This window comes from Gouania willdenowi, chromosome 3 (assembly GCF_900634775.1).
Source record: "Gouania willdenowi chromosome 3, fGouWil2.1, whole genome shotgun sequence".
Taxonomy (NCBI): Eukaryota; Metazoa; Chordata; class Actinopteri; order Blenniiformes; family Gobiesocidae; genus Gouania; species Gouania willdenowi.
Window position 1 is genome coordinate 2,189,356 of NC_041046.1, and position 27,451 is coordinate 2,216,806.

At 38.9% G+C, this 27,451-nt stretch overlaps 1 protein-coding gene across 1 annotated transcript in view; it reads right to left on the reverse strand.

The window, feature by feature from the left end:
- The window catches only part of LOC114458632 (uncharacterized), a 94,696-nt gene that overhangs the window by 40,308 nt on the left and 26,937 nt on the right, over window positions 1–27,451 (reverse strand). The gene's annotated exons all lie outside the window — the stretch shown is intronic.

Here is a 27,451-nt window from a genome sequence, read left to right on the forward strand (position 1 = left end):
ATTAACATTTTGCTCGTTCAACGTGAAGCGTTGAGTGCACAGCAGTACAAAATTACATTTGAAGAAGTTAAATTGGAGGCAAATGAACTTCTCTGTTTGCGGTACAAACATTTAATAATGTTGAAAACAAACTAAACAAACAAAAGTGTGGTTTAATAAACTTTAAAACCTAATGTTATTTTTTCCCCTAATTCAGGGGTGCCGGACTCCAGTCCTCGAGGGCCGAATTCCTGACACTTTTAGATGTCTCCTTGCTCCAACACACCTGAATCAACTGAATGGCTTCTGCAGAGCTTGATGACAACAAATTTGCTCCAATGAGGTGTGTTGGAGCAGGGAGACATCTAAAAGTCTCAGGATCCAGCCCTCGAGGACTGGAGTCTGGCACCCCTGCCCTAATTGAATCACCAAGGAAGTAAAGTTACCAAAACTTACTAAAAGCCAAATCCATGGTTTCAGCTCTGTAGGTACTCTCCATATGCTGCCTTAAGGCCCAAACATACTGGGGCGGAACATACGTGGAGCGGATTCAGCACGGACTGTCCGCACTCCTCGGAGCTTTCATACTGGAATGCACAGCCGAATAGTAGTTTCCAGTAAAATCCTACATTTACCACAATCCTTAGCGCTTCTATGTGGTCCTTGTACTCTTTCTGGCATGTGTTTTTAAGTTGTCTGTACTTTCAAAGCTTATCTGCCAGCCTGTCCTCAAAGCTTGTCTTAACTCACTCAGTGCCATTGACGAGATATTTTGTCATTTCAAATCCAAACGCTCAGTGCCATTGACGAGAAAATTCGTCATTTACGTTTTTTCACAGAGATTACTAGAATACATCCTGGTGGAGGTCCCTCATCAATATCTTAGCTATAATGTGTAGTGACCAACTGGTGCACTGAGGTTGGCAGCAGTGCACCTTTAGATGTGAGATTAGCCACTGATGCTACCATTAACTAAGAAGGAAGAAGCAGGGACGAAGGAGATTATAGCGCTACAGAGTGATATTGGGAAGTATCCAGCAGCTCACAGCACCACATACTAACACAGAACATGTGTGGACCTGAGTGGATTATTGATAATGTTGCAATTGTGAGATAAAACCATCAACTAACCGGGCTAAACGGGTCATCCCTATGTGTCGGGAGAAAGAGGAAGTTATGTCTGTGTGATTGAGAGGAGGAGGAGATACAAAATACACCAAGTAAAACATTCAACTGTGAGCCAGATAACAAAATAATAATAATTTTGCCATCTAAAGCCTTGTCTCAGTGTTGATATTTTTTTAGAAGGAAACCAATGTTCAGATGTTATAGTTTTCAATAAAGCAAGAAAAAAATGCTTTAAAGTCAATGACAATTTTTTTTTTGAAAAAGTCCGTTTTTCCAGTTTTTTGCTCTGAAACTGGTGATTTAAATTTTTCAGAATCTGGTGTCAGATTTCAGATAGTCATTGTACAAAATATTCTGTGGGTCTTTAAAAATCAGTCAAAATGCTCAAAAACGGCTAGCACTCAGGGGGGCAGAAATTCTGAAAATGGCTCGCACTGAATTAGTTAATCTTTCCTGCTCTGTAGCGGAGCACTGCTCTTGTGGCTGCTCCCCAGTACTCCCGTACCTTTCCCCCATGTGATGTCATTGTCTTTCATGTTTCTTGGTCGGGATTTAACTGAAACTGAATTGCCCCTCGGGGAGAAATAAACTTTTCTGAATCTGAATCTGTTTCACCAGGCGGTGAAATGCTGGTCGGTGCTACATTTAATGCGGGTTGATGTGAAAAATACATGCCGAGCAGTGTTTTGTGTGACACAGCGGACTCAACATCTGAGCTTTTTATTGGCCTGGCGGACTCTGTCCGTATGTTTGAGCCTTTAGTTTTAAAGGCTTCACTGCTTCATCCAACAGCATCAGTCCACAAGTCTCATAACCTTTGTTTAGGCTGTACCTGTAAATGTGGGTTTACTTGTTAAGACAATTTTGACATGTGTAAAATAGCAGTTTTGGGTTAGTGTGTACTGCTACCATCACTAGTTTTTGTTGTACTACTTCTTTCTAACTTTAATTAAAGGGTCGTCTTCTACTTACAGTATAAGGTTTTAAAATAAGAGATTGGTGCACTGCTTTTATTATCTCCTTATTCTGTTCTGTTCTCTCCTTCCTTTTCACTAACTCCAACCAACCAAGGCAGATGGCTACCATTCTAATCCATGAATGTATGCAAGTATGTGCTTTGACAATCACAGAAGCCACATAAAAATAAATTGGACAAAAATAGTTTTACATCCAGAAAAAAATACAAGTATGTCCAGCTACAGCTGATCCGTTTTGCAATGACTGTGGGATTTCCACTGCTGTTTTTGAATTTGCATAATGGAATTATAGGCTCAGCTATGCTACATCTTTAGTGGACCATTAGGCAGGCCTATACTGAATCGTAATTAGTGGCTTCTGCCCTTCACCTTCATTATCATGCAAATGAAAATTCTGAATACCAAGAAATATTTGGCACGTCGGGAGAAAAATGCCAAAGTGATTAACGGGCAAGCTGATTTATCTATTGCTGTTTGGAGTGCTTGAAGTGAGACTCTGCAAAGTGTTAACAGGTTGATCAGAATGAGCGTTTGAAGTAAATGTTCACAATTTGATCAAGCAGATGGTCAAGTTTCATATCATTGTCTTTAATCTTGCAAAACAGAATATTTTCTGATATTACCAACTGTTGTGGTGGTTTTGGATGAATGAGACAGAGTCTAGTCTAGGGTTGCTCGTCAGATGCAGGCACAGGGTTTATTTGGTCAATGGATTTTGGAGAAACAGGAAAAATACTGCTTTACATTTTAGATTTATAGTGAAAAATACAGACTGTGTTCCATCAACAAGACAAATCATATCAGAACTTTAGATACCTCATGCTTGACTGCTTCACATATCTTTTGTTTTGGGGGGGTTGGGGGAATCAAAATGTTCCCACAATTCCACCACCACAAAATAAGATTTTAATGAGTTATTTATCTTGTCAATCATTTAACAGCAAGGCACTGACTTCAATCTGAAATGTTAAGAAGGAAACTTTTGCACTTACCTCATTATCTGATGTATATAGATCTCGAAATGAGCTCCCAATTGTTGTTGCAGTTTTGGATGAATGTGACGGAGTCAAGTTTTAGGGTTGCTGGTCAGACGCGGATACAGGGTTTATTTGGTCAATGGGTTTTGGAAGTAGACCGGTCTGGGATTCAGAGGTTTCAGTGTGTGTGTCTCAATGAATCTGCTGTTGTTCTGTTCTATCAGGGTTTTGTATGTTGCTGATAGTGGTAGTCATAATAATGATAGAGCCTCCTAGAAGAGACATTTGTGAATGCTATCAGTGGTTGGTAGTAACGCGTCACGTTTACTCCATTACATGAACTTGAGTATTATTTGGGATAAATTGTACTTACTGTAGTAGTTATTTTGCAGAATACTTTTACTCTTACTCGAGTAAATTTGTAAGAAAATATACAGTATGTACTCAGTTACTTTGGGCTGCATGCGTGTCGTTACATCAATGTGTCAATGAAAAAATTCAGTTGAGCTTAGACTTAGCTCTCGGCTGACAGAGATATTATTAACCAATCACAGCAGCAGCACAGGAGCAGGACGGAGCTGTGGCCAAGCCCCTCCACGGCCCTACTTCACCGAGTTCAAGAAATGCCGGCGTGTCCTCAAGAAACATAGCCCCACATTTGCACCCTGTTTGCCTTTCAAACATCATATAATCCACTTCCTACTTTATCAGCCCAAAACAGTGGAAATCTTGTCTTTTAAGAAATCCACTTGAAAGCTGACAAAATGTAATGGTAAGTAGGCTGAAATGTTACTCATGATAGCAACTCTAACTCGCCAATATGGAGTGAGTTCACCTATATGTGCAGCAGGTTACCACCTCTGTTTGTTATTGCTTGTCACTGGGTTAACTATATATCACCTTTTAGCGGGCCCAGTTTAAATTTAACATAGGGGATACAATATATCATATGAAACTACAGAACCTAAGGATCAAATTCATAAGAAGCATATCACACTAGCTTATCAGCATGGGGATGAAGTAATGCTACAAAGTTGGGCTAAATCACTGTGTCTCTTAATGTTTTTCAACCTTGGGGTCATAACCCATTGTAGAGTCACCTTGAAAAAAAATTGGGTCTCTTGAAGTGTCGAGTAATAATAAAATAAAATAAATTATTTTTACTTTTCTATTTTGCACAACTAAAAAAACAATACACAATATCACAAAAATAGAGATTAAATATTTATTATTCTTTTTTCTAATTAAAACACCACACACAATCTCAAACAACTGTATTCTGTTTCACTTTCTCTAATCTAAATGTAGTTAAAGTAAAATGCAGTATAAAATGTAACTGAGCTGTTGCATATTGCCACTTTGTGCACTAATCCTTACTACTTACTACTCTAAATTTGTAAGAGTAAAAGAAATATGATCAAAAAAATAATTTTAAAGAAAAAAGTCTCTGGCTTACCAGAAACAGGGTTGGAACCACTGATATACACACTTTATTATGTTGATTCTGTTTTTTTATGCAGGCTATGTTTTTTTCATAATAATAATAGTAACAACAACTAGAACTGCAAGCAGTTATGAAAGAGGGCCAAGCTTTCTGGAACTCTGTTTCACTTTTCCAGTGATGTTTTGACCGTTAAACTCTGATGTCACATTGATGGAAGGAGTATCACGCCAGAATCAGCTGATCAGATGCGTAATTTATACAGTGATGGCACAATACGAGAGTGTGGTGACACTGCGCTACTCAGGAGGTAGTCAGTAGATCATCTTCAAGGGGGTATGCAACAAATCTAGATTACCTCTAACTTTAATCCGTGTGCTGGCATACAAAGCTCGCTGATGCTGAGTCACTATGGCAACTACTCTTTCACAGCTAACCTGGTCCCAACCAAGTTTTTCTCTTGTTTAAATGTTAGCTTGTGATAAAGTCTTGCCTCTTGACCAATCAGATCTCTTAGAAAACAAGCTGTCCAATGAAAGGTGATGTGTGATGATGTCACTGTGTGGATCTGATGTGACAGCTGACCATATAGACTGTTTAAAAAAAGACGCTGACAGGAGAGAGGTGCAATCCTTTCATTTACCGATAACATCCTATAAGAAAAATAAGATTTATATTTTCTGAACTGATAAAATAAGATAAGTAAAATAACTCAACAGATGACACCTGCGTGCATCGGGGGCTTTCAGACCAATAAATAGGTTAATTAATTCATGTAATCTGAAATAATGCTGAGAGTCTCAGCCCTGTTGATGATATAAAACATACATATAGTTTACCTTATGATGTAGGCTGATCAGTATGAACGCGGGATCCCAACCACAGTAGACACGTTAAAAAGAAAATAAAAAGTTAAAATCAGAATGTTCGTTTATTCTCCGTTTATAATCTCACAAATGTAAACATTAACACACATCAATTCCTGCATTAAGAACTTTCTGCTTTTACTAAATTTTAATTCTTCATATTTTTAAACTTAAGCAATCGGGACCAGGTTATGAAATTTATCAGATCTGATAGCGAGGTCTGCCTTCTGCACTACTGTTGTTCTTCCCTGTCATCATGGATTTATATTAATTTTATTTAGGATCATAAGCTGCTCCTTCTGTGAAGATGCTCTGCCAGTTTTCTCCATTGATTGGTCAGACGCTGCAATCTCCACCCCTTTCATGTGAGCGTGCATGTACGAGGGTGAAATCACTTGGCTTAAATTAGCATGTTTTGATCAACATTTGTACAGCACATATCTGGAAAGGAATGTTTGGTTAGTTCAAGCCAGCTAACGGAGCTTAATCCAATCTAGATTCGTAGCATACCCCCCAAATGGTTCAGACTGATTGACAGATTTTGTTGCTGTAATAACTCAGTCAATGGCGTCACCAGATCAATAGGACGGTTTCTGTCCAATTCTGCCTATTTTTCATGGACTGATCACAGCAAAGTTACAGGACCTGACGGAGCACCCACATTAAGTTAGGGAAAAAATATCATTAGGTTTTGAAGTTGTTGTTTTAAAAAAACAACAAACAAAAAAATAATAACTTTTTTTTTAATTTTATTTAGTCTTTTACATTATTAAATGTTAGAGACAGAGATGTCCATCTGCTTCCATTTTAACTTCCTCAAATGTCTGTGCTTGTGCGCACTGATGTCTCTACATTATACAAGCAAAACGCTCATTAAAATGGTGCCTTCTGCACTACTTCTGCATGTGCGCCAATCATTGCCGCAATCTTAGTGAGCAACTGGTTTTACACCCTTTATTTCAGATCTTAGTGAATCCGCCCCTGTATGTAAAAAGTTTGATCAGAATCAGAATCAGAATCAGAAATGTTTTTATTTGCCATGTACAGTTTTAAGGACAGTACAAGGAATTTGACTTGGTGGTTGGTGCACAAAACAAACAACAAAAAGAAATAAAAGAAATAAAAACAAAACAACAAAGAACAACCCAGCAACAATAATAATAATAATAATGATAAATATAAAGGATGAGGGATAAATAAAGGATAGATAGAGAATAAAGGATAAATAGGATAAATATAAATATATATATACAGTGCAGCAGATATCAAGCTGGTGGAGGTGGTGATCGGGTGGGGGGCGGGGGGGGTATGGGGGGGTTCAGTGGGTGACTTGGGGTGTGTTCATGTGGATGGTGGCAGAGGGAAAGAAGCTGTTTTTGTGTCTGGAGGTTCTGGTCCTGATGGACCGAAACCTCCTACCAGAAGGGAGAGATTGAAACAGTTTATGACCGGGGTGGGAGGGGTCGGCCACAATCTTTCCTGCACGCCTCAAAATCCTGGAGGCGTACAGGTCCTGGAGGGAGAGCAGATTGCAGCCGATGACCTTCTCTGCAGAGTGGATGATACGCTGCAGTCTGGCCTTGTCCTTGGCCGTAGCTGCAGCGTACCAAATGGTGATGGAGGAGCAGAGGATGGACTGGATGATGGAGCTGTAGAAGTTCACCATCATATGATGCAGATAGAGCTTAAACACTAAGTAGTGGGTTCAACACAAAACAAATGACATGGCTTGGTCAGACTCGTGTTGGGTTACTTTATTGTGCAGGTCCGCCCAAAAAGTGAAAAAAAAATGGATTTACCAACACCAGATCCACGTTTGTACAATATTTACAGGTTTCTGTCTTTTTCCAGGAGTTGGTAGCTGCCATGTGCTCAGCTCCCCTTTAAGCACACACACTACTCCTGTAGTGCTGAAGGCCTCTTAGGGTGTACTCGCACTGCCAGCTCGGGTTGTTCTAAGCTCACAGCAGGAATCCCCCCCTCCCTGTCTTTTTTCTGGCACGGTAGAACTCACGTGATCACCAGCTCAACTCGGTTCCCACAGACAAACACGTCATCACGTTCATTTACGACACACATATGGCATTACGTCATCATTAAGCGACGCTGGGTTTGTTGTTGACAGTACATGCCCATTGCTGTTAATTTCATATCTTCTGTTGCATAGGGTAACTATGCGTCCAGATTTATCCGGACGCTTTCTTTTCACGGCTGGATTATGCGAACGGACTGGGTTTCCCCAGGCCCCTGAACGCAACACGTTAATTTAAATCACTGTAACTCTGCTCATATTTGCTCTATCAGAGAAATTCCACCATTTTATGAAAGATAAGTAGTTGCTCTTTACAGCCAGTGTCGGTAAAATAAACATTAAAGATGCCACTTTGTTTTATCGGAATGGAGGAAAATTGACGGTGGATGTTGTATTCCTTTAAAACTGCAATGGTTTCTTTGCAAATAATAAGGCATACAGCTTTTGATAGGACTTCAGTGAAAAGTATTTACTTGTCCATTCATTAATAAACACTCAGCACTTACTGTCAACTCTTCTTTTCTTTGGGCCACTCATTGTTGTAGATGTGTTTGGCTGTGTCAGCGTCGCAGTTTTGCTCCATCAATTTCCACCTGGCTCGCAAGGCGCGCTAATTCTATGGGACATGCCAGGTGAATTCACGCGACACCACATGATCCCACAATAAAACATCAACAAACAGCTTACTTTGATTATCCGACGTGGAACAACTGTTTGTCTGGCCAGCTATCCAAGTTTCCGCTTCTACCATGAGTAAGTTCTTCTGCCGCTTCTTCTTCTTCGTCTTCTTTGTGGGTGTGTTATGGTGCCGACCAATCTAACTCTGCTTTCTTCGTCATCTTACATTTTCTGTCCATACCAAGTAGGATGCCAGGCATCACATGACTAAGTCAAAGGAATGCAGTCCCAATGTAGTTTATTCAACGAGTGTTGTGGTTTCCCATGGCCATGAAGGCATCATTGTTACGTGCAGTTTTCTCTGCAAATGTTCATCTTTGTTTACATGTGTTCTGCGTGTTGATTGGCTGGGAGGCTGGAAAAGGGTGGGCATAAGCAGAGAATGGGAGAACATTTGGTTCCCACGGGTGTTGAGATAAATGACGGAGTAAGACGGTTCATTTTGTGTTTTAAGTGTTTATTTTGGCATCGACGGGCCGGATTAAAAAGAAAAACGGGCTGGTGGCACACTTTTTGGTATGGGTGGTCTGTGTGCTCTTCTATAAATAACCAGTAAATTTAACAGCCCTCAACATAATACTTGAGCTGAAATAAATGTTTGTTGTTTATGTTGTAATAAGCCACGCCCATGTAGACCAATTGCAATTAACTTCAAAATATGGCCTCAGGTGCAACCCAGGGTCATACCCACCAAAAAATCGATTTTGTCATTTAATAGACTAGTACAGTGTTTATTCATATAGTGGGAGCTTAAGTAGAGTTGTCAATTATGTAAGTTTATGACTTAATCTATTATGGATTTGATGGCAAAATATGTGCAGCACAAAAAGTGCAGACAAAATACATACCATGAATAAATATTGAATTAAGAAAACTGATGGAATCTCAAAATCTGGCTTTGAAGAAATCCTTAAGCACAAATCTCATTACTGACAATCTAATATACAAAAGTTTAAGAAATAAAGTGGTTAAAGAACTGCGTAAAGCGCAGGCCTCTTACTACACTGAGCTCATTGGCAATGCCATGGAAAATACTAATTCCCTCTGGAAACATTTAAACAATCTGACTCAGAAAAAAGTTAAACACAATGAAATTAAAGAAATCACCATTGAAGGCAAAACCATTATTAACAACGCCACCATTGCCAATGAATTGAATATTCACTTTGTGCAGTCAGTAAAATAAATAACTTAAGATTTTGAGGCTGTTGAATATTCAAACGTAGTCCAAACAGCAGAAGTAGACCTCTTCCAAATTTCAGCAATTGATGAAAAAACAGTAGCAAAAATTGTAACAAAATTGTTAAATTCTATATGTAATGGCATATATAATATGAACACCTGAAAATGTATCAGAGTGCACTAATCAAACCTCTGACACATCTTATCAATCTTTCAATTTGAACTTGTAAATTCCCTGCTGCTTGGAAAAAAGATGTTATTGTCCCAATATTTAAATCAGGAGCCCAGGACTGCATAACAAATTACAGGCCCATATCTATTTTACCTATACTGTCCAAAATAATTGAAAAAAAACTGTAGCCACACAGCTACAGTAACTGACCACCTGGAAGCCCACCAGCTTCTGCACCCTCAGCAGTTTGGTTTTCGGGCAGGTTACTCCACCGAAATTGCAAACTGCTCTTTTATAGAAAATCTGAAAAAGTCTATGGAGAGGGGGGACGTGGTGAGGGCAGGCTTTTTAGATTTAAAGAAGGCCTTCGAAACTGTGAATCATGACTTGCTTTTGTCTAAAATGTCATCTTTGAACATTTCACCAGAAGCAATACAGTGGTTTACATCCTACCTCCATTCCAGATCACAATGTGTGAAAGTGGTTCAGGACAAGTCAAAATGTTTAAATAATCAGATGGGGCATCCCTCAGGGCTCTATATTTGAACCTTTGTCCTGTTCAGATGCAATCTTTTATGCACCCGCAAAGACACCTGAGCAGGCTGCAGACATTTAGTCTGTATGTATGGCTGAGGTGAGCCAGTGGCTCAAACAAAATCACCTGGTGCTACGTGCCCTAATTTCCAAATCATATTACAAAATGAACAAATTGAAACCGTAACAGAATTCAAGTACTTGGGGTTGGTTCTAGACCCAAAACATAATGTGAAAATATCCAAAACTATTAAAAGAAATATCAATTGTTTTAAATTAATTAGACACTACATCCCATATCAAGCAGCTGTACATGCATGAAATGATCTTCTCCCACATATCATACTGTATGACAGCATGAAGCCAAGCAGCTCCCTCAGCCACAAAGGGCATTGGTTCATTCTACAACCAAGCAATAAAAATTATGGACAAAAAGCAAATCCACTACTACCACTACAATATACTCAAGAAATATAATTTAAGTTTTGAAAGCTTTAATAAGTTGTATTCTCTTAAACTCATATTGAAATGCATTAATAACCTTTCACCAGAGCCACTATTTCATTTATACAGAAACAAAGCAGCAACAGAGTCACCAGAAGCACCTCCAGCAATAACTGCACAATCCCCAGCCGTAGGACCACGTTTGGTCAGTCTGCTTTTTCAATCAAACAGGCCAAACTGTGGAAATGAAGTTGTGGCTTAAAACAAATCAAAGTTGTTCCCACTTGTAAATAATGTTTTAATAGTGCGAGTGTAGTGTGATGAGTTGGTGTGTGTATCTGTGTGAGCTGAATGTGGGAATGTATAAATGCTGGATCACTGTTGTAAATAATTTAATATGTGTTTAACCTTGTGCTTTTATACATTTTATATCTAGGGAAAAGCTCAACCAGGGACAGGAGTTGAGAATCTCATTTGCTATACACTCTGTATGCATTGCATCTTTTTTTTCTTTTTTTGCTGTAACTATGTCTGTCTGCATTGTCCCTGTTAAATGAATAAATAAATAAAATAAATAAATAAAGGTTTATAGATGCACAGAATAATGTCTCCCTCGGGAAATGTTGATATTTTAAAAGCTATTTGAAATAAAATCAAGAACAGTGTAGGCCTACCTGTACCCCTAGGAGTACTTAAACACCTTGCAGGAAGACCTTGAAAATATTTATGAATCCCAGACAGTGCTCACTAAATATGTAAGAAAATAAATTCATTAATTTGCATTATTAATACACACTTTAAATTGGTTATTTCCTTACTTTGAAAGCTCTCTATTATTATATTACTTTACTGTAACTATATGATTCATTTAAAAAAAGAAAGTGTCTGTTTGTATGGTTGCCGAACGGACAACCCCGAGCTATTGGTACAATTATCAAAGTACAAGTTACAAGGTTGGGTTATAACCCAATATTGCAAACATTTTTAGGGTTAGGTTTAGGCTAAGGTTTAATCTTAGTCACGTGACCTAAACTGGCCAATGACTGACCTATCACGTGACCTGAACTGGCCAAATCGGGGCATCGTTTGCAGAATAGCTTCTGAAAGAGGCATTAGTAGCTTTCCAAAGAACAACAAAAGCCATAAACAATCACAGGTTTAATATTGCTGTCACCATCCTCCTTGAGTCAGATAAATACAACCTCAGGATAATAAGGCGATCCAAAAACATTTTCTTATACATTCAAGTGAGTACTGTTTTAAATATAATTTAATCATCATTCATTTGTTAATGAAGTCGTCACCAGTTTTTGAGACATCACATTAAAATAATCAGGTAGATATTCAGTTATTTATTTTTCTGTCTGTGTATTTGATACATTCACTACTTTATTACACAGATGACCTTACAGCAAGATGTCCTTTCATAGCAAACATTGCACCATATCTGGTGGAGGCAAGGCGGCTATATCACCACTCTAAATGAGAACTGGTTCTTAGTGACTGTCATGGAAAAATAAAGGTTAAATATGAATAAATAAAAAATTTACCTCTCCACATCACATGGTGCTCTTTATTACAAAAGCCCTAAAGGGCCATGCTTTCATATTTCTTCATTTTCCTGTGATCAAAGACTTAATTTTCTCGAGATAACGAGACTTTTTTTTCTCGAGATGACGAGACTTTGTTTTCTCGAGACAATGGGATAATTATCTGGAGATCTCGAGATAACAAAACAATAGTGTAGTATGATAAATCATTGCAGGAAATATCATTCAGTGCAACAATGTCAGAGGAGCAGGAGCATATAGAGCACCTCATCAGGACTTCAGTAAAGTTAGAAAGACCCAAATAATGTCTCATTCTAACTGTTATGAGATAGCCAATGCGCTACAAGCTGCAACGATCTGATCTTTGATACAATTATTGATAATTTCAGCAGGAAATATCCCATTGTTTCCTATGAGCAGCTGAAGCTGAGACGTTGCGCAGAGACCATCAACAAAGTGCAACCACCGACACAATAATTATTGAATATTCAATAAGTCTGTGATCATGCATAGCAACGTGATCAAATTTACTGCGGATGTTGATAGTCTTCATTTGGTCATACTACAACTCTTATTTAGCTAAAATACCCTTTTGTATATATATATTTTTTTTATTATTATATGTATATTATATTGATTATTTTTTGTTTATTTTATTTTTTATTTTATTTTCATTTTCAATAACTTTTTCAAAAATACATTTACAAAATGTGAAGAAAAAGATTTTTATTCAAATAAAAACTGGTATTTGGTATCAATGTGTCTAAGGTTAAGCCCAGTACAAGCTTATCCCACAGCCCTGTAGTACTGTATATAGAAGAAAACCCAATACACATTATCTGTGGTTTCCAGGTTTCTCTTGGGTTTTTTGTAGAAGCTATTCTGTCCCTCATATTTTGGCACATTTATGTATTTTAAGTTTCTAAGTTGATTTATTTTATTTTGTGGATTAAATCAATCTGAGGATCAATCAATCAATCAATCAATCTTTTATTTGTATAGCGCCAAATCATAACCAATGGTATCTCAAGACACTTTACAGTAGAGCAGTCTTAAGGACGGACTCTTCATTTTATGGATACACACATATGCATATATACGTATATACACATACATATGTATCCCACACCCAACATGAATTCATCATGGCGGCAAGGAAAACTTTCTGTTAAGCAGCAGGAACCTTGTGTGGATCCCATTCCTATGATGAACAGCCATCCACGTTATGCTGTGGGCGGCCTACGTGAATAACTCAGAGGCTGGTCTTCAGCGCCTTTGGCAACGTCTAAATAAGAGTTACAGCTCTTCAGAGGTAATCGAAACATCACTGTTCCAACGTTTAGAGTTTGTTCCAAAAATTTCCCATAAAGACATTCACCTATTGCAGGAGCTTGCAGATCTTTTGCTCGAGTTAGAGTATACACAAAATGAAAGTTATCTGCCAGGCCTTAGCTTTCTTGAGACTCCACGAGTGATAAATCCAATAGTTGAGAAGCTCCCATACAGTTTACAAGAGTCATGGGTAAAATAAGGGACAAAATACAAAAGAGACCACGGTGCATTCTATCCACCATTCTCATACTTTGTACAGTTTATGAATGACCATGCTGAAATGAAAACAGATCCCAGTTTCATGTTACACAGCTCTAACATGGTAGCTCCAAACGTTGACAAAACTCTATTTAGACAAATCAGTCGAACAAACAGAGTCCCTGTGGCAGTGAATAAAACTGAGATAGGTCAAGTGAGCAGCAACATTAAAACAACCACTCTCAACCCAGAAAAGCAATGATTTACAAGGTAAATCGTGCCTTGTCAATGTGTACCATCGCACTTCCCCTGAAAAGAAAAGGAGAATGTACGTTATGTTAGATGATCAAAGCAATTAATCTCGAGCTAGATCATCCTTCTTTGACATGATTAATGTTCATGGTGATATTCTCCCATACACTATGAGAACATGTGCTGGAATATCGGACACAGGGGGGCGCAGAGCTAATGACTTTATTATTGAGAATGTTAATGGAAAAGCATCCATGTTGCTGCCCACACTAATGGAATATGATCAGATTCCAGATAACAGAAATGAGGTACCCACTCCTGAGGCAGCAGCTGCTCATCCTCATCTTGCCCAGATTGCATCGCAGATCCCTCCACTGGACCCAAAAGCAGACATTCTTCTCCTCGGGAGAGATCTCATTCAAGCCCACAAGGTACGCAGTGAGGTAAACGGCCCCAACAATACACCTAATACCCGACACCTTGACCTGGGGTGGGTAGTCGTGGGAGATATCTGCTTATCAGGGGCTTATAGACCCAGTGTGAACTCTTTCAAGACCAATATTCTAAGAAATGGTCGTTCCAGCTTCTTCACTCCCTGTATGAGTAAAATCCACATCAAAGAGAAATACACAGAAACGTGGTGTCCCATTCTTCAAACACCCCAAAATTAACTGGGCGCACAGCTTTTCCAACAAACAACAGATGATGATAAAGTACCATTTTCTGAGGAGGATGCTTTATTCTTGGACGTTCTGCAAAAAGAACTAATCAAAGATTAGCAAATAACTGGGTAGCTTCACTACCATTTCGCTCCTCCAGGCAGTGTCTGCCCAACAATAGGGAACAAGCTTTCACTCGTTTAATGTCACTCCGCAAAACACTGAAAAAGAAACCTGAAATGAGAGAGCATTATGTTGACTTTATGGAGAAAATCTTTAGCAAAGGCCATGCTGAACCAGCCCCTCCTCTCTCGCCTGACCAAGAATGCTGGTATCTCCCTAGTTTTGGTGTTTACCACCCCCAAAGGCCAGGCAAGGTTAGGGTGGTCTTTGATTTAAGCGCACAATGTGATAATATCTCTCTCAATGATGTGCTGCTAAAAGGGCCCGATCTCAACAACAGTCTTGTGGGAGTTCTGCTACGCTTCCGGTCTGATCCATATGCAGTCACGGCAGATGTAGAGCAAATGTTTTACAACTCTTTGGTCAGGGAGGACCATCGCGACTATCTGCGCTTTCTGAGGTTCAAAAATCATGATCTGGATGGAGAAGTAATGGTGTTCAGGTTCCCTCCCATGCAGTGCAGCCTAGGCTTGGGTTGGGACCTCGCCACAAACCTGTTCAAGTTTCAGGTAACAGTAAATGATAAACCATTCACCAAAAGGTTAGTACTTTCAGTCATTAATAGTGTGTACGACCCCCTCAGTTTTGCTGTTCCGGTCATTGTAGAAGGCCGAAACATACTAAGAGACATTTCCACTAACATTAACGAATGAGACACTGAACTGCCTAAAGACAAGATAGAGCAGTGGCGGCAGTGGAAAGACTCTCTCAAACACCTACAACAACTTGAAATTCCCAAAATGTACACCTCAATACCAATGTCTGCAGCTGAAAGGAAAGAGATCATCACCTTCTGTGATGTCTCCATTAAAGCCATGGGCACGGTCGCCTATCTCAAACTCACAAATACAGAAGGACACAGTGAAGTGGGCTTTCTTCTCGGCAAAGCACGACTCGCTCCATCACAGTTGATCAGGTGAGCTTTTTCACAGACTCAAAAGTAGTGCTTGGTTACATCTCAAACAAAAAGAGGCGCTTTTACGTGTATGTCCACAATAGAGTAGAGCGCATCAGACGTTTCACCCAACCTCACCAGTGGAAATACGTGCCCACTCATCTAAATCCAGCTGATCACGCCACACGCGCGCTACCCGCTGAGCAGCTCTTTAATTCCACATGGCTAATCGGACCCGCTTTCCTCACTGATTCAAAGCAGAGTCAGATAGAGGCACAGGCATCTGAACTTGTACACCCAGAGACTGATAGTGAACTGCGTCCTGAGGTTACTACCTATTCTGTCAAACGGCAAGCTAGGTAGCGCAAGATTTGAAAGGTTTTCAAGTTGGAATGTGTTGCTTAGAGCCATTGCTAAACTCAAACACACAGCCCAGTCATTCAACAACAGTCCTGAAAGCACATGTTACGGCTGGCACAATTGCAGTGAACATTTAAATGAAAACCAACTCCACCAAGCAAAAATTACAGTCATTTGCAGTGTCCAAAGAGAGCTTTGCAGAGAAGAAATAAAACAAATAGAACAGGGAGCTCCTCTAAAAAACTCAAGCCCACTCAGCAAACTGAATCCATTCATTGACACTAACGGCATTTTGAGAGTCGGTGGGCACCTAAAAAGAACACAGTTACAGTCAGATGAAACAAACCCCATTCTCATCCCTGGTAAACACCACCTGGCCCAGCTCATAATAAGACATTTTCATGAAAAGGTGCACCATCAAGGCAGGCATTTCACAGAAGGGGCTGTCAGAGCAGGAGGTTTTTGGGTTGTAGGGGGTAAAAGAACAATAAGCAGTGTAATATTCAAATGTGTCACATGCCGCAGACTCAAAGCCAAACAACAAGAGGAAATCATGGCTGACCTACCAGAGGATAGGTTGTCCACAGACCCTCCTTTCACTTGGGCCTTGATGTATTTGGTCCGTGGCCCTTCTCAGTCAGGAAACACATGCAAAAAGGTGGGCAGTCATATTCACTTGTATGAGTACACTTGCCATATACATTGAAGTTATTGAATCAATGGACACATCATCATTCATAAATGCACTGCGTCGTTTTTTTGCTATCAGGGGTGCTGCTAAACTCCTCAGATCAGATTGTGGAACAAACTTTGTAAGCACCTGCAAAGAACTGCAGATTAACAAACAAGGCTGCCACGACAACAAAATCGACAACTTTCTCAAAGACACTGGCTGTAAGTGGCACTTTAATCCGCCGCATGCATCTCATATGGCAGGCTCTTGGGAACGGATGATTGGGGTCACACGCAAAATCCTGGATGCTATGCTCCTGAAAGACAAAAATAGAAAACTCACACATGAAACACAGGTGACGTTAATGGCTGAAGTGACTGCAATAGTAAATGCACGACCGCTCACAACAGTTTCCACAGATCCGGAGAACCCAGCCATTCTTACCCCTGCAATGTTACTTACACAGAAAGTTAGCACTCCACCAGTACCACCAGGTCAGTTTGAAAGGCGTGACTTGTTTAGGGCGCAGTGGAGGCGTGTACAGCATCGAGCCAACACCTTCTGGAGCCGTTGGCAAAAGGAATACATCACAGGGCTTCAGCACCGCCGCAAGTGGAAAGCAGTTACACCCAACTTGCAAACAGGAGATGTAGTTCTGTTGAAGGAATCCCTCGAACACAGGAAGGCCACTTGGACTGATATCAAAAACATTTCCCAGTGCTGATGGTCGTGTTCAAAAAGCAGAGGTTACGATTTGCCGTAAGGGTGAATACAGATGTTACCTCCGACCCATAAGTAAGGTTGTTTTGTTGGTGCCTAAGGATAATGCTTAGAGTAAATAAGTATTACATTGCCATTAGTTTATGGGTGACATCTAGATGTCAGACGGGGAGTATTCTGTCCCTCATATTTCGGCCCATTTATGTATTTTAAGTTTCTAAGTTGATTTATTTGGAATGCACGTGTGGTTCTCTGTTTGCCCATGAGAGGTCACTGTTTGGTTAATGGCTTTGCCTTTCCTAACTTCTTCTTTGGTATTGGCTTTGTTTGTGGTGCTGCTGCATATTGGCCACTACCTGTAAGCAGTGGGCTAATGGCGCCATTTTAAGAGCAGCACTGGAGGACTTCACAGGCAAAAACGCTCCTCTCTGTGCACTTCTTGCTGAGTTTTCCTTGTCAAGACATAATGTGTAAGTTACCAATGACTTGTAATGTTGTGCAGTACTTTATTATTTGTTATAAATGTCTGTTTATGTAATTTATGCATAAATCGTTTTTCCTGCTGAGTCTATGCTAAGCTAAGCTATGCTATTTGGATATGTGTTAGTTGTGTTATGCAATAATACCACATGTATATTAAGTTACACACTCTTTTATTTGAGATTTGTACATATTTGCAAATAGTGATGTATATTTTATCTGTTTTACAGTTTTACAAAAAAATTAAGAGATGGTTTTACAGACATAAAAGACACCCTGAGTCCTGTCGTTTCTGGGGCCATTTCTTTTGTGTAAAGCTTGCTGTCTAAGTTAAGTTAAGAAACACTCAACTGATGGCAGAAGAGAAGCTATTGCAAGAAATAATGCAAAATTGAGTAAAAATCGACTTATAAAATATAATTACAAATTACCAGTGTTTTTTATTATTATTTGTTTCCTGTAGTATATATAAGAACACATCTGGTGTTTTCAGGTTTTTCCTGTGTTTTTTAGAATCTGTTAAAATTAATATTGTAATATTTAAATAAAAACCATCAAGTGTTTTTCCTCTCATTTTGTAAATGTATTTTTGAAAAAGTTATTGAAAATGAAAAAAAAATAATCAAAAATAATCAATATAAAACACATATAATCAAAAATATACAAAATGGTATTTTAGCAAAATACGAGTTTTAGTATGACCAAATGACGACCATCAACGTCCGCAGTAAATTTGATCACGTTGCTATGCATGATCACAGACTTATTGAATATTCAGTATTTATTGTGTCGGTGGTTGCACTTTGTTGATGGTCCGTGAGCAACGTCTCAGCGTCAGCTGCTCATAGGAAACAATGGGATATTTCCTGCTGAAATTATCAATAATTGTATTGATCAGCTCGTAGCAGCTTGTAGCGCATTGGCTATCTCATAACAGTTAGAATGATACATTATTTGGGTCTTTCTAACTTTACTGAAGTCCTGATGAGGTGATCTATATGCTCCTGCTCCTCTGACATTGTTACACTGAATGATGTTTCCTGCAATGATTTATCATACTACACTATTGTTTCGTTTTCTCGAGATAATTATCCCGTTATCACGGGAAAACAAGAGCTCTATCGAGAAAATTAAGTTGTGATCACGGGAAAACGGAGGGAAAAAAAATGTATGAAAGCATGGCCCTTTAGGGCTTTCGTACTTTATAAACGGCTGGAAACACATATAGCGCCAAGGCACTGTTCTTGGGAAGGAAAGGGAATATCCCTTTAGGAAGTTGTCAGCTTTGAAAGTGTTTAAAATTGTGAGCTCCAGTATCTTTCTTTAGAAGAAATGTTGTAAGCCAATACTGATATTACTGTATGCTTTAAAATGACATGCATTGGAACTAACATGAAGTGTAAGTGCACCCCTGGTTTTGGCTGACCTTCCACTAGTGTGACATTTAAAAAGAGATGATTTTGGGCGTATTTTTCAGGAGCAGTTTAGACACACCATTCTTAAATAAGTAACATTTATGTTTTATTCAACTTGAACTGTAAATATTGTACCTCAGATAGATTATATCACATACCAGCTACGATGAGAAGCTTCTGTGTGATTTCTGATGTCATTTCTAGATCCAGTGTGACGTTGGTCTACGATGGTTCCACCAGATGTGTGTACGCTACCCAGCACCAGAAGAAGCCTTCCTTTGCCCTGCGTGTATTCCTGTGGTATCCGCATAACTGGTCAATAGGACATAGTTTGGTACTTCTTTACACTGACATGTGTTTCCCATGTGTCCTTCAAGTGTGCGATATTTGTTTATGGAGATTTGTTCAGGAGTTTTTGGTATATTCCATACATTTTTATTCAATATTTTCCCTATCATGAAACACTAATATAGACTTTATTTTGGGGAAAGTATGTCATTTCAAATTTGTTCCCATTTAAATGTGTCTCCTCTGTGCTACTGATTCCTTGCACGTTGTGTGTTTGTGCCACGGTTACCAAACAAAAGTGTTTAAATTAACACCAAAGCCTCATCCCGACCAGCATACATTCCATTGCTGAGGCTCTGCTATTGATCAACAGGCTCAGTGTTGATATAGTTGTTGTAAAATTAGACAGCGGAAGCACATTAAGAGTGCAGAATTTCAGGTCAAAGGCTTTTTTGTCCAAAACTACATTTGTTCTTTAATACCAACACCCAAGGGCCGGATTCACAAAGATCTGAAATCAGTTCACTAAGATTGCAGAAATCATTAGTGCACGAGCAGAACTGGTGCAGACAGCACCTATTTAAATTAGCATTTTACTTGTTTAATGTGGAGACGTCAGTGCACACAAGCACCGACCTCTGAGGAAGTTAAATTTCAGGCAGATGGACTTCTCTGTCTGCTGCACAAACATTTTATAATGTTGAAAACTGAATAAAAAAATGAAACATTTTTTTTTTCTTCTTTTTTTTTTGTTAAACAACAACTTCAAAACCTAATTATATTTCCCCCTCATTTAATGTGGGTGCTCCATTCAGTCCTGTAACTTTGCTCTGATCAGTGCATGCAAAATAGGCAGTTTTGGACAGAAATCGTCCTATTGATCAACCATTCATCTGAGTTAATGCAGCTACACATTCTGTCAATCAGTCTGCATTATTTGAAGATGAACTACTGACCATCATCCAGCACTGTGTCATGCACACTCTCATATGTCACATCTGATCTGCTGATTCTGGCCTGACATCACTATGACACGAGATTTTGACAGCCTAAAGATCAGTGGAGCAGTGCGTCCAAAGCGATATCGATCCATGGTCAAATCAACAGCGAACCTCTTTTTCTCTCTCTCCCTCACACACACAGACACACAACTGGAGCCTTTTGTTAATCTCCGCTGTGTTTTCTGTCCACATTTACTGCAGCAATGATCACTGCTTGTGTGTTTGCACCTCCTTTTCAGTTGTACTATTTTTCTGTACTAAAACTATCACCGCAAACAGTTCCAGATTTCATGAATCGCATTGCTGTCCTGGCATAACTTTATTTGCATTTCCCCCTCCCATATTTTTGCTCTCCCTGGGAGATCTGCGTACTATGCATATTCATTAGGGGAAAACGCACTAAATGAATTGAGGGCGCATTGGGAGGCACAGCTCACGCGCACTCCTGATTCCCTGCACTTTTTACTCCTCATTAGTGCGTGGAGGGACTTTTTCACACATTTTAATACCCCTAAACCTTTTGTGAATCCGCCCCTAAATGTATAGAGTTTCACATTCCTCAATTCATTCCACTTCATCGTTTCAGTGCTTTCAATTTCATGAGTTAACTGACAATGATTATTCTTTGCTGTGGTTTGAACCAACAGGTTCTTAAGTCTGATTATCACTAAATCTCATGGCTAAATGTTGCTCTGTTAAAGGGGACAAATCATGGTTTTAAATCCTTTCTTTTTAGATATAAATCATACAGTTGTGGTCTATATAAAGCAGAACTACAATGCTTGGGTCTGAATTCCTCATTATTATAGCTCCACAGGCCCCTTTTCTACCCCTTTTCTGATGTGCTCTGATGTGAGAGCAACTCGTTTTGGTGCAGTCTCTTTAAATGCAAATGAGACACTCCATACCCCGCTCCATCTTCAGGTGACACTCGGTTCAACTCCACCCAGCTCGGCCATTTTTGTAGTTTGATAGAAGAGATACGGCTATGTAGCGGCACATAAACTTTTTATTCAGAGGTTATTTACAAAATGTCAACAACGGAAGACTTGTCCATCCAGCTTTATATGTTCGAGCCAGAGTCAGACCCGGCGGAGTGAGATGAAAATGAAGATGATGAACCTGCAGAACCCTAACAAGCAGTGACGTGCCATCAGGGTAGGCAAGGTAGGCAGTGCCTACCCAAGGGTGAATTGATATTTTGATTATTTAATTATAATTTATTTATTTTTTTTATTATAAATTATTTATTTTTCCATTTCCAATAGCCTACAGTACCTATAAGTTTGAAAGTGTCCGCATTTTGTGTGTTTCATAGCCCAAATTACTTAACAGCGCTATTTCCTGGAACAGCTGCACAGTCTTTTTTTTTTTTTTTTTTCACTCCGCTGTAAGGCAGAGGGAGGCCACACCCCCTCCCAAAGGCACGTCGCTCTTCTGCCTCCGTTCCCATTGCGTGATTTTACGTGTTTGCGCATGCGCAGTCAGGTCCCCAATATGACATCCATTTACGTGTAAAGGCAGCGCAGAGAGCTGCCTTTGCACGTAACCGTGCTATGCTAAATGCTATACGTAAGTTCACAGCACATTAGTGAATAGATGACACGTGACTGCTGCTGCACCCATAGTTGAGATGAATTGCATGAGTTCACTGTGAAACATGCACGAACAGACTAAAGCTGAAATCATGATGCATATGATGAGTAGATAAGAGGCACGCTGTGCTTAAAAGGAAACATGAAGAGCTGCGCGTCCCTGCGGCGTCACCTTGATGGGAGGAGTTCCTCGGTATGCACAATGTGGCTCACAAACAAATGGTTTTAGACATTACAATTCTACACACACAGATTGTAATACGCACTCACAAATAGTTTTGTTACAATAATGGCCCAATAGCTGGGGCACATGGCAGGTTTTAAATGTGTTCTTTAGAGTGTTTTGACCAGAATGGATTGTTTGTTTGACAGAATCCTTAAACTTTTCGCATGCTGGGTTAAGTGGGTCTCATGTTGTTCGTATTTCTGGAAGAGTAGCGCACGGCAGGCCCAGAGTCGCTAATCGGTAGGACCAGGACAATTCCTGGTGATGGGCTGCGAGGGCCGGTGTCACGGTTTGAGTTTATCTTCGTGCTGAGATTCTCTTACAATCTCAGTTCGAGACTGCTATGTACTGAGATGTACCCGTGCTGGATTATACTGATTTTAAAAATAAAGTTACATTCGGTTAACTGTTATTTACTGCAATGTATATTATAATCAGGATTTTTTTGAAAAATGAATTATTTATTTTTGTATTAAGTTTTATTACAATCATGTTTTTTCAAACATGTGCTTTATTTTTATCCAAACAAAATACAAGTAATAATAAAAACCTGCATAGAATACATTACAAAACATGCTGGTTTTGTATAAACACAATACATTTAATAATAAAAAAAAAAACTGCATAGAATATATTATACTATATATATATATATTTTTAGCCACCATCCCCTTCACAAAACCAACATAGGAACTTAGTCGATTCGGTTACTACTCAGGCTTGACTGCTCCAGCGTGTGGTGCACTGCTACGGAGTAAAAGCCTCACGCACTTTTGTTTTGCTTACGTGGTGAAAACATGAGCATTTATAATGCTGTGTTCACGGATAAACATGCATGTTTACTCACCAGAACAGTACATCCCACTTTATCGCTCAATAAAACTGTGACACACAATACAATTGCTGGTTACATGGAGCTGGTTCATCTTCAACAAACACGTAGTTTAACAAACAATACTAAAAAAAATAGTGAATGATATGTTATTATATACAGATATAAAGTGACACACTTACAACATTCCCTGCCAATTGATTAACGTGGATGCTGATAGATGTGTCGCAGTTGATCACTGTTTCGCCATCAAAATGGATATCGGAAGTCGTCTCAACTGTGATCAAGATGGATGCCGGAAGTCGTGTATCAACAGATAGCACCCCCTTGCACCCTGAGGTCTGAATAGGTTTCAATTTGGGGCCATCCAGGAGTGAAATAAAATTAAAATAAACATTTGGAAATGACCAAATTACTCCAAAATAACAGATACACAAACTTGGGGTATTTGGAAGTTGTTGACAAAGTTTCAGGTCGAACCTGCAACGCGTCTGGGAGATATTCCCTTCACACACACACACACACACAGACCTTTCTGTCTTTATAGTATAAATACGTTTCAATCTAAAATGGGCCGGCCTGAGGTATGAAGCTACAGGGCTGAAAACGAGTCCCAGTCCGTCCCTGGCGTACGGTACACTTGCAGTGACATATTGTCACCTTTTCTCCCTCATAGTTTTTTGATGCGGTGAAATCAAAATGTTTCCACACCTCTGACTTGTAGCCGCTTCATCATGCGCAAGTTCTACAAACTCCACTGTTTCTCGCTCTGCTGGCTACTACCATCTGAAGTTTTTAATTTCCCCTCTGAAATAGCACGCTATTGGCTCAACCGCCTGTAACCTATGACGACGCCCCAAATCATTATGGCACTTGTAGTTTAGTCTGAAACGGTCCACAACAGCCAAACCAAAACAGTTTTTTAGTGTAATGGTTCATTGTTTTATACCGTGACATAACTATACTGCAATATTGTGATATTGTCAATACCATGACATTCCTAATACATATATGAGAAAGAGAGAGAGATTTTCTCCTTAAGTAAGCTCTCTTGTTCCAGTAACAGGCCTCAACCTTCACTCTGGCCCCTGTCTTATTATTCAGTGCCTATTGATTTAGTGTTGAAACTAATTAAATGCCTGATACGTGCAGTTAAAAATAGCCATCTGCGTGTGTCACACATGCAAAAGCACCCACTCTTAATTTCACTCCCATCGACAGAGACAATGTTAGGAGTGATGAACGCAAGTGATTGTAGTTTTTGTTTTCAGCGAGGTTTGTGGGAATTTAAGTTGTTTGAATATTAACAAGCTGATTGAAAGTCAACAACTTAACTGGAGCTAAGCTTGTGAAATTAGATCTGTTGGTTCCAGTGTTGCCTTAATGCAACAGAACTTTAATGACATTGATGTAACTTTTCCATTTCATTTGTTTCATAGTGTGATTCAATTACAAAGCATTGTCATATGCATTAATTCATTCAGTGTTTATTTATTCAAGTCAACTCAACTCAACCTTATTTACTGTATATAGCGCAAATTACAACAAAGTCATCTCAACGTGCTTAACAAAATATACGGTCCATAGTAAGAAAGAACCCAACAATATCCACATGAACGAGCATTTGGCAACAGTGGGAAGAAAAATCTCGTTCTTTTTATGGGAAGAATTCTACAGCGGAATTAGGTTCAGAGGTGGCAGCCATCCGCTTTGACTGGCTGGGTTAGTGGACAGAAAAGTATAGGCCATCCAAATGTCCCAGGCTAGTTGAGCCGTGAACCAATGATCATTCCATCCGAGTTTCTCAGACTAGTTGTGCCGCGAACTATTGATCAGTCCATCCGCGTGTCCAAGATCAGGAACAACAAAATGACACCTGAAACAGAAAAGAGAGCCCCCTGGGGGGAGGAGAAGGCACAGACTGCAGGAAAGAAACATGATGCACTCGTTCCTAGTGGTTAGGATAATATTAATATCGTCCTAATTTTAGAGATATCACGGAGGTGGAAGAAGGCTGTCCTTGGGATTTGTACTGGGTGACAGAGTAATGCCATCCAGAGATCCAGATAAAGCTGTGTATCATCCACATAGCAATGGAAAATTGTATTATGTTCTCTGATAATGTTACCTCATCAACACATTAAAAAAGGCTACAATAGCTGCTGACTCAAAGAGCTCATGAGCTGATATTTTATGGAATATATCAGTGCATGTGGATCACTCTATTAGGGTTATTGTACGAAATATTTTTTTTTTCCTCACTAAAAATGAAATTATTTTCTAAAAAAAAAAAAAGCACATGAAAAGCACAAATTACTCCACCAGTGTTTTTACTGTTGCTGAATCTTGTTTCATTCATCTCATGAGTTACATAAAGTTATGGTTAAGCCAATGATTTAATCATTCAATATATTTTGGTGTAATATGTAATAATCTCAATAGTTACATTAGTCAAATGGGACCAGCTTTATCTTGTTAACACGTGAAATATAATTAAAAAATATTGCGCTTCACAAGTTTGGACAGATGCATAGTGACATTAGTATTTATGCTAACATTTATTTCACACAATGTGTGACATGTTAGCTTTTATCCTTCCATACAAGTGTTAAATCTGACCATAAACAAATCGATGGCTCTCTGTGGCTTTATGACAGTAAGGCATGTTCTTTTTATTTTTTGCCTATTCCTTATATGGAGTGGTTAGCATTAGCTCTTAGCCCAGTCTGTGTGACATGGGAATTTATTGTTTATATCGTGGGATGACATATTCTTACTGGTGAGAATATTTTTGATGATAAATCATAAACGATAAAATACTGCACATTCCTAGTATGATGATCTACTGTATTAAAGGCTGCACTGAGATCTAAGAGCACTAGAACTGAGACCAACCCTCTGTCTGAGGCTAAGAGGAGATCATTGGTTACTCTTACTAAGGCAGTCTCTGTGCGTATGAATTGGTCTTATGTAGGTGATGAGATTGTTGACCTGCAATAATTTTTTCAAGAATTATGGAAACAAAAGGAAGACTGGATATTTGCCTATAATTGGACAAGTCACTTGGATCAAGAGTAGGTTTTTTCAGTAGAGGTTTGATTACAGCGGTTTTAAATTACCTGTTGCTAAAGATGTTAATCAAGTTTACAATATTAGTGCTAATTAGTGGTAGAACTTCCTTAAATAGTGGCATTGAGATTGAATCTAAAAAAACAGGTTGTTGATTTAGAAGCACTAACTATTGAGGTGAGATCAGATATACCAATTGGAGTGAAACTATGTAAAAAACAAAGCTGCATGTTGGGGATATTTCAGGAGCTGCTTTGTTTAAGAAATGATTGCGAACTCCTGCAGGTGAGACATTAGCTTTTTTTCTAATTGTTAAAATTTTATCAGTAAAGAAATGGATGAAGGTTGACAGGAATAGAGGGTTTAAAGTGACAACATTTTACTATATATGTGCAGTGAAAGACTTAAAACATTGTTGGAACACACAAAGGCAAACAAAAAAAAGAAAAATGAATGAATAGCAATAAGTAGTCCTGCAATGCACTAATTATCTCATGTGCATTTAAGAAAATGATTTCAATGCTAAACTGTAGAGCACTTGCTGCTTGCTGTTTTGTATTGACTTAAAAATATACAATTGGTGCTGTAAATGTTTCTTATGATGAACACTGAACACCATTCATTAAGTTGTATAATTACTCATAACTAGACTCCATCCCCTGAAAATGAATATGTGCTACTTAAAGTAGCAGTGGTGGGTAAACAATTAGCGTATTCAGCCCCTCAATGATGAAGCTTCCCACTACCCTTATTAAGATGTGGCATCTTTAAACAGTTTATCCCTGCTGTTTTATGAATTCACAATTGCACCTCATTAATGTGTAATTTGCATAATTACAAGGAATGGGGACAACGTTCACAGTGGGAAAGCAGTACCTTGTTGAAAAAGTAGATGCAACACTATGCAGCAAACAGCAGAGATATTTGGGAAGGGTTGATCTTTAAACACTTAAGTTTAACAGGTTACATTTTTTTTTAAGAAACAACAATTGACTGTGCACATCAAAATCATAAAAATAATGACAATTTTGTTTGCCAAGTTAAACAGCAAATAAGTGTAAATATTATTATTATTATTATTTTGAAAGCAACGCATGATAATTAAATCAAAAAGGTTAAGGCAGATGTCTCCAGTATAAGTGAGACCTATTCCCTTCAGCCTCTCTACTTTTACCTTGAGGCTTCCTAATCTCAACTGAACTCAACTTTATTTATATAGCTCAAATTACAACAAAATCATCTCAGGCGCAAAACAAAATATTTGGTTCATTGTAAGAAAGAAAGAAAGAACCACATGAACAAGCATTTAGTGA